The sequence below is a fragment of the Seriola aureovittata genome, chromosome 14 (genome assembly GCF_021018895.1).
Source record: "Seriola aureovittata isolate HTS-2021-v1 ecotype China chromosome 14, ASM2101889v1, whole genome shotgun sequence".
NCBI lineage: Eukaryota > Metazoa > Chordata > Actinopteri > Carangiformes > Carangidae > Seriola > Seriola aureovittata.
This window is the reverse complement of record NC_079377.1, coordinates 16,582,420-16,592,902: the sequence shown is the minus strand read 5'-3', so window position 1 is coordinate 16,592,902 and position 10,483 is coordinate 16,582,420.

Below are 10,483 nucleotides of genomic sequence, written 5' to 3'. Positions count from 1 at the left end.
ATATACGATGATGTTTTTTCGACGTTTTATTCCTTACCATACTATGACGTTTTTATGACCTTTTATGCCTCAATATACTGTGATTTTTTTTTTTACCTTTTTTGCCATGCTATACTATGACCTTTTTTGGCATTCTTATGCCTTACTTTACTATGTTGTTTTATTCCTTACCATACTATGATGTTTTTATGACCTTTTATGCCTTAATATACTAAGCTGTTTTTTTGACGTTTTATGCCATATTATACCATGACCTTTTTTGGCATTTCTATGCCTTACAATACTATTTCAATTGATGCTTTACCATATTATGACGTTTTTATGACCTTTTATGCCTCAATATACTATGATGTTTTTTTGACGTTTTGTGCCATACTATACTATGACGTTTGTTGACATTTTCATGCCATACTATACTATGACTTTTTTGACATTTTATGCCATACTATACTATGACCTTTTTTGGCATTTCTATGCCTTACAATACTATTTCAATTGATGCTTTACCATATTATGACGTTTTTATGACCTTTTATGCCTCAATATACTATGATGTTTTTTTGACGTTTTGTGCCATACTATACTATGACGTTTGTTGACATTTTCATGCCATACTATACTATGACCTTTTTTGGCATTCTTATGCCTTACTTTACTATGTTGTTTTATTCCTTACCATACTATGATGTCTTTATGACCTTTTATGCCTCAATATACTATGATGTTTTTTTGACATTTTATGTAATAAAAAATGTAATAAATAAATGACGTTTTTTGTGGTTTTATGCCATACTATACTATGACGTTTTTTGGCATTTTTATTCCTTACTATACTATGTCTATCTATTCCTTACCATACTATGACGTTTTTAAAACCTTTTATGCCTTAATATAATATGAAGTTTTTTTGATGTTTTGTACCATACTATACTATGACCTTTTTTGGCATTTTTATGCCAAAAAATACTTCTACATTTTTGGACATGTTTATGCCTTACTTTACTATGTTGTTTTATACCTTACCATACTATGACGTTTTTATGACCTTTTATGCCTTAATGCACTAAGATGTTTTTTTGACATTTTATGCCATACTATACTATGACCTTTTTTTGGCATTTCTATGCCTTACAATACTATTTCAATTGATGCTTTACCATATTATGACGTTTTTATGACCTTTTATGCCTCAATATACTATGATGTTTTTTTGACGTTTTGTGCCATACTATATTATGACGTTTGTTGACATTTTCATGCCATACTATACTATGACCTTTTTTGGCATTTTTATGCCTTACAATACTATTTCATTTGATGCCTTACCATACTATGATGTTTTTATGACCTTTTATGCCTTAATATACTAAGATGTTTTTTTGACTTTTTGTGCCATACTATACTATGACTTTTTTGACATTTTATGCCATACTATACTATGACCTTTTTTGGCATTCTTATGCCTTACTTTACTATGTTGTTTTATTCCTTACCATACTATGATGTTTTTATGACCTTTTATGCCTTAATATAATATGAAGCTTTTTTGATGTTTTGTACCATACTATACTATGACCTTTTTTGGCATTTTTATGCCAAAAAATACCTCTACATTTTTGGACATCTTTAGGCCTTACTTTACTATGTTGTTTTATACCTTACCATATTATGACGTTTTTATGACCTTTTATGCATTAATGCACTAAGATGTTTTTTTGACGTTTTATGCCATGCTATACTATGACCTTTTTTGACATTTTCATGCCATACTATACTATGACGTTTTTATGACTTTTTATGCCTTACAATACTATTTCATTTGAAACCTTACCATACTATGATGTTTTTATGACCTTTTATGCCTCAATATACTTTGATTTTTTTTTTTGACGTTTTGTACCATGCTATACTATGACCTTTTTTGACATGTTTAGGCCTTACTTTACTATGTTGTTTTATACCTTACCATACTATGACGTTTTTATGACCTTTTATGCCTTAATGCACTAAGATGTTTTTTTGACATTTTATGCCATACTATACTATGACCTTTTTTTGGCATTTCTATGCCTTACTATACTATGTCTATCTATTCCTTACCATACTATGACGTTTTTATGTCCTTTTATGCCTTAATATAATAAGAAGTTTTTTTGATGTTTTGTGCCATACTATACTATGACGTTTGTTGACATATTCATGCCATATTATACTATGACATTTTTTGACATGTTTAGGTCTTACTTTACTATGTTGTTTTTGTGACCTTTTATGCCTTAATATACGATGATGTTTTTTTGACGTTTTATTCCTTACCATACTATGACGTTTTTATGACCTTTTATGCCTCAATATACTGTGATTTTTTTTTTGAAGTTTTTTGCCATGCTATACTATGACCTTTTTTGGCATTCTTATGCCTTACTTTACTATGTTGTTTTATTCCTTACTATACTATGATGTTTTTATGACCTTTTATGCCTTAATATACTAAGCTGTTTTTTTGACGTTTTATGCCATACTATACTATGACTTTTTTGACATTTTATGCCATACTATACTATGACCTTTTTTTGGCATTTCTATGCCTTACAATACTATTTCATTTGATGCTTTACCATATTATGACGTTTTTATGACCTTTTATGCCTCAATATACTATGATGTTTTTTTGACGTTTTGTGCCATACTATACTATGACGTTTTTATGTCCTTTTATGCCTTACTATACTATGTCTATCTATTCCGTACTATACTATGACGTTTTTATGTCCTTTTATGGCTTAATATACTAAGATGTTTTTTTGAAGTTTTATGCCATACTATACTATGACCTTTTTTGGCATTTTTACGCCAAAAAATACTTCTACATTTTTGGACATCTTTAGGCCTTACTTTACTATGTTGTTTTATACCTTACCATACTATGACGTTTTTATGACCTTTTATGCCTTAATGCACTAAGATGTTTTTTTGACATTTTATGCCATCCTATACTATGACCGTTTTTGGCATTTTTATGCCTTACAATACTATTTCATTTGATGCGTTACCATATTATGACGTTTTTATGACCTTTTATGCCTCAATATACTATTATATGTTTTTGACATTTTATGTAATGCTATACTTTGACGTTTTTGTGGTTTTATGCCATACTATACTATGATGTTTTTTGGCATTTTTATGCCTTACTATACTATGTCTATCTATTCCTTACCATACTATGACGTTTTTATGTCCTTTTATGCCTTAATATAATATGAAGTTTTTTGCCGTTTTGTGCCATACTATACTATGACGTTTGGTGACATATTCATGCCATATTATACTATGACTTTTTTTTTTTTAGCATTTCTATGCCTTACAATACTATTTCATTTGATGAATTACCATACTATGACATCTTTAAAACCTTTTATGCCTTAATATAATATGAATTTTTTTTTTACGTTTTATGCCATGCTATACTATGACGTTTTTTGACATTTTCATGCCATATTATACCATGACGGTTTTTTTTTACGTTTTATGTTATACTATACTATGACGTTTTTTGGCATTTTTATTCCTTACAATACTATTTCAATTGATGCTTTACCATATTATGACGTTTTTATGACCTTTTATGTCTCAATATACTATGATGTTTTTTTGACGTTTTGTGCCATACTATACTATGACCTTTTTTGGCATTTTTATGCCTTACAATACTATTTCATTTGATGCCTTACCATACTGTGACGTTTTTATGACTTTTTATGCCTTAATATACTAAGATGTTTTTTTGACGTTTTATGCCATACTATTCTATGACCTTTTTTGACATTTTATGCCATACTATACTATGACCGTTTTTGGCATTTTTATGCCTTACAATACTATTTCATTTGATGCGTTACCATATTATGACGTTTTTATGACCTTTTATGCCTCAATATACTATTATATGTTTTTGACATTTTATGTAATGCTATACTTTGACGTTTTTGTGGTTTTATGCTGTTCTGAAGGCTGCATGACAGAGCAGGTGACATAGCAAGGTCCAACCACTAGGAGCGCCGTCGCGCTCAATAGGGCAGAGTGCCACCGCTTGTGAGAGGGAGAAAAAAGACTGACGACGGTGAGACGCGTGTACGGCCGGTAGAAGAAAGTTGTGTTGCTACTTTGTAACAGTTGATCTGCCGTTTGTGGTTCAGTGTGCGTCCAGAGAAACGTAAGTTACATTGTTTATTCGCTGGACGGATGTTGCATTGTTGTTATATTTATCGGTATATATCTGTTAACTGAGGTTATATTTGGGGCTCTAGTGTGTATTTCTAGCGGTGTTAGCTTCCATTGCTAACGTAAATGCTACTGACCGTTCCTTTGTCAGTCAGTTAAATGTGTGATGTTAGTAATTGTATACGTATGTGATTCCTTCTCTATAGGATGTTTCATATTCCCATGTTAAGGATAATTACATTATATCATTACTTTGGATTGTGTGCTATAGCCAAGCTTATTGTGAATTGTTTATTTATGGCTTTATTGTTTGGTTTATTTCAGAACCACACACACACCCACAAACCCCCACCTTCAACACCACTGTAGGCTGTCTCCACCAATAAAGCACCATAACGAGGAAAGATTGTCTCCTGCTTCATTCTTCGCTAAGTCTTGGGGGAACTTTATAGACTGCGTTCTAACCAACGCATACACTGCGATTACAAACCAGAGAAGCCAGTCTACTGACTTAAGCCCCCGCAACAAATGGTCCTTCGAGCCGGATTAGGTAATTACAGAGTAAAATGGCTCATGTTCCCCCAAGTGAAGACGTACGTCCACGCCGACAAGTGCGCCAACCAAGATGGATGGAAGATTATGAAGGGTACACTCTCCCACAGGCCGTGAGGTACCCACCACGCACCTCTGCTGCGATAGAGGAGACCGACTGGAGTAGAAGTAGAGAGGGATTTGCCGAGACGACACCCCTCACCCAGCGCTCACTACAGCATACTCATTATCCTGCTGAGTTAACAGAGACACTTCCCAGTCACATCGGAGCCGCAGCACCTGTGTATGTGAGTACGCCACGGCCATATCAGGGCCCACCTGTAATGATGGATGTGATGCAACAAATACAAGAGGATAACAGGAGGTTGCAGCTGATGGTGAGGGATATGAGACGTCAGATGGACAGGAGCGGTGCAGCACCTCCCAGTCTACAGCATGCTCAGCTGGACCATCCTCACCCTATCAGAAGAGAGGGCATGAGGCCGCCACCAGCACAACCCCCCATGCCGTATCCACCACCTGGAACACGTCATCCACAGCCAGGAGACCAGGACAGCCGGCCACTGCCACAACCCCCCTTGCAGGCAGCACCACCGCTTCCACCTAGGGAGCTACCCCGCCCGCCCGCAGTACAAGACAGGAATATAGCGGACGATGAGTGGCCGCTGCCTCCCCCACCAGTAGCCTTCTCCAACGAGGACTATGAGCTGCCAAGAGTCCAGCCTACACCCTTAGGGCAACCTGCTGATGTTGTGGAGAACCTCAGAGAACGTCTGCAGCAGTTGGAAGCACGTCTGTCATCAGCCCCATCCATGCGGTCAGAACCACAATATGATAGTGTGCTGCATTCAGTTGCATCCCCACGACCCCCACGACGGCTAACCTCAGCAGTGCCACTGCCGAACAGTAACGAGAGGACATACAGGGGCCCTGCGCCGTCGATCCCCAAGTTCACACGAGGTGACCCCAGAGAGTTTTCCAGACTCAAACTCGCACTTGACAACATTCTTCCTGCTGACGCGACGGAGATGTTCAAGTACCAAGTGCTCTGTGACCACCTCAAGTTTGAAGAGGCTCTTCTGATAGCTGATTCATATAGCAACTCCTTATTCCCCTACTCTGACACTATGGCTTCCTTGACCAAACACTATGGTCAGCCCCACCAGCTGTCTCTACAGCGCATTGCAGAGCTCATGGAGGAGCCCACTATCCGCGCTGGTGACACTGTAGCATTCAGGAGGTTTGCTCTGAGAGTCCGAGCTCTAGTTGGGATGCTGGAGCAGCTCGGTGAAGACGGGCGCATAGAGTTAAAGTGTGGGTCTCATGTGGCCAGATTAATGAAGAAGCTTCCACAGGATCTCCGCGCCACCTTCCGGCGCCACATTCACTCCTGGAAAGCGGGAATCCCGTCTTTGATGGACTTCGCGGAGTGGCTTGACTACGAGCTGGAAATCCAGGAGGATGGAGACCGGTTCGACAAGATAGAGGATGTCCAGAGAGGGAGAAGCGGGGTGAGGAAGGAGTGCGACAAGGACAAGAAAGCCCCTAGGAAGACCATGAACGTGCTGCACGGTGCCGCCCAGGATACAACCCCCCAAACAGGTCAAGCTGAAGTCACAGATCACCAAGAGACCCTGGACAAGCCCAAAGCCTACTGCCCCTACTGCAGCAATACGCAGCACTTCCTGGACCAGTGCTTGAACTTCAAGCAATTAACCAAGGAGCAGAAGACAACCTGGGTGAAGGCCAACAATCGCTGCTGGCGTTGCGGCCGGCACCATCAGGCCGCCCAGTGCAGGTTGAGAGTCCTATGCAAGATGTGCAAGGGGAAGCACCTCGAGGCCTTGCATGAGGTGAATCTTCGACCTGGCAGGAATGAGCGCACTACAGGGAACGGCACTGGTGCAGAGTGGAAGTCAGCCACAGATGTTTTGTACCTGGATCGTCGTGCTGGCTGCAATCAGGTCCTTTTGAAGGTCAGTAAGGTGCTACTGCGCAATGGCGAGCACACCCTGGAGACATACGCCATATTAGATGATGGCTCTGAGAGGACGATCCTCCTCCAGGAGGCTGTTCAGAGGCTGCAACTTCAGGGAACTCCGGAGAGCCTCACCCTGAGAACAGTTCGGCAGGACGTGAGAACACTACATGGTTCATCGGTGACGTTCAAGATCTCTCCGACCGGGCAGCCAACAAAGACATTCACCATTGAGAAAGCCTTCACTGCAGGTGGACTAGGCCTTGCTGAACACTCTTACCCAGTGAAGGGACTTCAGCGCAGATATAAGCATCTCAAGATGCTCCCCCTGCAGCCCTTCACAGACGTCCAACCACTCCTCTTGATAGGCTCTGACTGTCCGCACCTGGTGACCCCTATCGAACCTGTCCGTCTCGGCCCGCCCGGGGGCCCAGCTGCGGTGAAGACCAGGCTTGGTTGGACACTGCAAGGACCAGTCAAGTCTCTCCAACAAAGTAACCGCTCACAGCAGTGTCTGTTTGTGTCTACCACCTCTCCTGCGGCTGAGCTCTTCAATCAAGTAGAAAAGCTCTGGCAACTGGACACCCTGCCATACAGAAATGAGAAGCTGGTGACTAGGTCACGGAGAGACCAAGAAGCCATGAACCTTCTAGAGGCAAAGACGAAAAGAGTGGAGGTGGATGGAGTCCTCAGGTACGCCACCCCACTGTTACGAGTGAGTAACATGCCTGTACTCACAGCACAGCCTGAAGCGGTACTCCCGAGCCTACGCAGCATGGAGAGGCGTCTTGACAGAGACCCAGTAAAGGCAGAGGCATATCAGGCAGAGATCACGAAGCTGAAGAAAGCTGGCTACGCATCCCAAGTCAGCCAAGAGCAGGTGAAGACTTCCAAGGAATCATGGTTTATTCCCCATCACCTGGTGACACACAACGGTAAACATCGGATCGTGTTCAACTGTTCCTACACCTATAAAGATAAGAACCTCAACGAGTTACTGTTGTCTGGCCCTAACCTGGGTGCATCTCTCCTGGGTGTCCTGCTGCGGTTCAGGGAACATTCAGTTGCTGTCAGCAGTGACATAAAGGGAATGTTCCACCAGGTGAGGTTGCTGCCCGAAGATCGCCCTCTGCTGCGCTTCCTCTGGCGCGACCTACAGCGAGACTCCCAACCTAGAGCGTACGAGTGGCAGGTTCTTCCCTTTGGGACCACCTGTTCCCCCTGCTGCGCCATATACGCACTACAGAGGCACGTACACGACCACACCCACCCTGGGGATGCAGTGCGCGAGTCTATCGAGAACCACTTTTATGTGGACAACTGGCTGCAGAGCTTCCCTACTCCAGATATGGCCAAAGACGTCACAGACAAGCTGAAGGGGCTGTTATTGGAGGGAGGCTTCGAGCTGCGGCAGTGGGCCAGCAACATGCCAGAGGTCATCGGCCATCTGCCTAAGGAGATTAGGTCAGAGAGTAGTGAACAGTTGCTCAACCACAGAGACATGGACCCACAAGAACCTGCCCTGGGACTGCGGTGGTTATGCCACTCGGATACGCTGCAGTATAAGTCAAGGTTGCTGGAGCGCTCCCCTGCCACCATGAGGAACATCTACCAAGTACTGGCCAGCCAATACGACCCCATAGGGTTCCTCACGCCCTATACTACAAGGGCCAAAGTTCTTGTCCAGCAATTATGGGACAAGAAGAGGGAGTGGGATGACCCTCTGCTACCAGGTGACCTGCTCACAGCATGGCAAGACTGGGAGAACGAGTTACGGTACCTGGACAATATCAGACTGCCTCGCTGCTATGTCAGTCCAGCCATGGACCATGCAGCCAATCAGCGGGAAGTCCACATCTTCTGTGATGCATCTCAATGTGCGTATGGCAGTGTGGGATATCTACGCACAGAAGACGCAGAGGGGCATGTGGAGGTGGCTTTCCTGACAGCTCGGTCCCGAGTGGCCCCCAAGCGGCAGCTCTCTATGCCGCGGTTGGAGCTGTGCGCCGCGCTCACGGGCGCACAGCTTGCAAACGTGCTAACCCGAGAGCTCACAGCGGAAATATCCAGAGTGGTCATGTGGACAGACTCCACAACTGTTCTTGCTTGGATCCAGTCGGACTCATGTCGCTTTAAGGTGTTTGCAGGAACCCGTATTGCTGAAATACAAGAGTTGACAGATAGCCATGCCTGGCGCTACGTGGAGACATCAGAGAACCCGGCAGACGATCTCACCCGGGGAAAATCGCTGGAGCATCTCTCAGGTGAGAATCGTTGGATCCATGGGCCCCCGTTCCTGCAGCTGCCACCTGACCAGTGGCCAGTGCACCCAGTCACAACGAGTGAAGACATCGCTGAGGAACTTCGAAGGCCCACCACCTGCCTGGTTAGCACGGTAACCAGCACCCACCATGTCTTACCTGATGCTCAGCAGTTTGGCACCTTCAGTGAGCTGGTGAAGGCGACCGCGGGGTACCTTCATGGGACGGCTGCTGATACTACGGGGACCCCTACAGCAGAGAAGTTCAAGGAGGCAGAACTCAGCATCCTGCAGTCCACCCAAAGAGACAGCTTCCCTGAAGAAGTCCAGTGTTTGGCAGCGGGGAAACAAGTCCCTTCCTCCAGCTGCTTAATCACCCTGGCTCCAGAATATGATGCATCAGTCCAGCTGATACGAGTAGGAGGTCGACTGCGGCGTTGTCAGGATCTGGAGGACGATGTGATCCACCCTGTAGTCCTTGACCCGAGACATGCTGTGACCAAGCTGCTCATCCGACAAGCTGACCGAGATCTGAAACACCCTGGTGCAGAGCGACTCTTTGCGGAGCTGAGGAGGAAGTTCTGGATCCTTCGTGGCCGTGAGGCCATAAGAAGAGAGCAGCGCTCATGTCCCGAGTGTCAGAGATGGAGGGCCCAACCTGTCAACCCCAAGATGGCAGACTTGCCCCCTGCACGGCTCAGGCTACACCAACCAGCCTTCTACTCTACGGGGATTGATTGTTTTGGTCCAATGCAGGTTAAAGTCGGCCGACGGAATGAGAAACGTTGGGGCTTGCTCTTTAAATGCCTCACAACGAGAGCAGTCCATATTGAAGTGCTGTCCAGCATCAATACGGACTCCTTCCTGATGGCCCTGAGAAGGTTCATATCCCGTCGCGGGAGACCAGCAGAGCTGCTCTCGGACCAGGGCACAAATTTCAGAGGTGGAGATAGGGAACTACACGAAGCATTCCAAACCCTACATCCTTCTCTCCAAGCCCAGTTGGCAGAGTACCAGATCGAGTTTCGCTTCAACCCGCCAAGCGCCCCCCATTTTGGTGGCTCTTGGGAGCGGGAAATCAGGTCTATCAAGGCTGCTCTGACTGCTACTCTGGGCTCACAAGTTGTCAGCGGAGAAGTGCTGACCACCGTCCTGATTGAGGTTGAGGGTATCCTCAATTCCAAACCCCTCGGCTATGTATCATCCGACATAGCAGACCCGGACCCAGTCACCCCCAATCTGTTGCTGATGGGGCGGCTAGACCCTTCGCTACCTCAGGCAATATATCATGACTCAGAGCTGCTCAGCAGGCGTCAATGGAGGGCCTGTCAAGTGCTGTCTGATCGCTTCTGGATGCGGTTCCTGCGCCACTATCTACCCACATTACAAACCCGGTCCAAGTGGCAGTCGGACACATCCCCTCTTCAGCTGGATACGATCGTGATGATTGTCGATCCGCAACTGCCCAG